The 1,434-nt window shown below is 35.1% G+C and overlaps 1 long non-coding RNA gene across 1 annotated transcript; it reads right to left on the bottom strand.

Moving 5' to 3' along the window:
- Positions 1 to 410: 410 nt before the first annotated feature.
- Positions 411 to 1,428, bottom strand: LOC137817787 (uncharacterized). The gene is made up of 3 exons (XR_011082028.1): positions 910 to 1,428; positions 644 to 813; positions 411 to 552 (listed from the first exon to the last, which is right to left on the bottom strand). It is a non-coding gene; the product is annotated as an uncharacterized lncRNA (long non-coding RNA).
- Between the last annotated feature and the right edge of the window lie 6 nt (positions 1,429 to 1,434).

Raw genomic sequence — 1,434 nt, 5'->3', positions numbered from 1 at the left:
AAATATTTGTGTATGTGTGTGTGACAAGAAAGTACCTTCAGTTCAAGTCTAGAATGGTAAGTCTATTTTTAAATTGTTAAATATGATTTCTGAATTATATTGGCTAACAATAGCGAGCCCATATAGTTATATTCTAGCATATAGCTGTCTGAATGATAGGGAGCCAACCTGATTGCATAAATGACTTCAAACTAAAGTAACATGACTAAAATATCTAGCCAAGTCAGTTCAAATGGCATCGATGAGAAAATTTGAAAAATCAGAACATGATGTGCTACTCAAAAACTAAATCCTGTGTAGTAGGTAGGTACAACACCGTAGCAAGACAAATTCTTTAAGATAAACAAGAACTGCAAAGTAAAGGAAGAAACCGATACTTGGGAAGGGAGGCAGCCTTCTCTCTCATCCTTTGAATAAAACGGCCATTGTGAAAGCTTCTGCCAGCAACGTCTGAGTGAAACTTTTCCAACGGATAAGAGAGTCTAATGTGTTTCCCATCCTTGAAAAGAGCATAACCAAACACTTGTTGAGCATCAATTTTATCCACACAATCTGCAGTGATAGGGAATCAATGGTCATTCTACACCTTGCTATAGCCATAGTTAAAATGACAAAAAAAATGTGTATTATTTCTAGCACTCACGATTAGTCACAGTAGGAATATTATATGCCGAATGTCCATATAGTTAAGTTTGCACTACCTTCAAGTCCCAGCTCAATTAACTTCAGATAGCCTCCAGGCTGAAGCAACTCTCCAACAATTCTGTCTGGTTCACTCAGATCTCTTTCAATGACAAGTACTTGACGTCCATCCTACATTAGATGATAATTATGCTATCAAAAGTTAATTGTAAATCTGTTTTAGAAAACAGTACTTAAAAAGTCCCAAAAATATGTCTGTATTCATACTGATCAAATGCCACAGCTCAAAAATTCTAGAAAAAGGTCTACATTCAGTCTCTCTTCCATCATAGTTTCCTTCTTATCTTGCTCTTCATTCTTTATCAAATTATTTATCGTATTTAGCAGCTCTCTATTTTGGTATCTTTTTGTTTTTCTACCTATACCAAGCCAAAAAAAAATCCATGAAAAAGGACACGAAGAAGGATAGAACTAGCTGGACCGCATAAACCGAAGTCCTAAAGTAAATATTGGTATACCATCTAACAACTACAATCAAGCCATTTAAACAGCATCACCAAGCATAAAGAAAGAATCTCCATCAATAAAAGTGAAAATTTCTGGCCACACGTTTAAATTGAACGCAGGATAAGTAATTATAAAAAAATCCTTTCGTTTCTGTCTGTAAATACCTCTAAAATCGAACTGTTTACTCGCGGAAACAACAGGTTCTCTTAAAGTTATGCTGCACCGTGATCTTAAAGTTAAAAACCAACAAAATCTTCAAAACATGTACCTCACTGTTTGTCCTTG

This window comes from Phaseolus vulgaris, unplaced genomic scaffold (assembly GCF_000499845.2).
Source record: "Phaseolus vulgaris cultivar G19833 unplaced genomic scaffold, P. vulgaris v2.0 scaffold_1188, whole genome shotgun sequence".
In the NCBI taxonomy this organism is placed as follows: Eukaryota; Viridiplantae; Streptophyta; class Magnoliopsida; order Fabales; family Fabaceae; genus Phaseolus; species Phaseolus vulgaris.
This window is presented reverse-complemented; position numbering and strand designations above follow the sequence as displayed.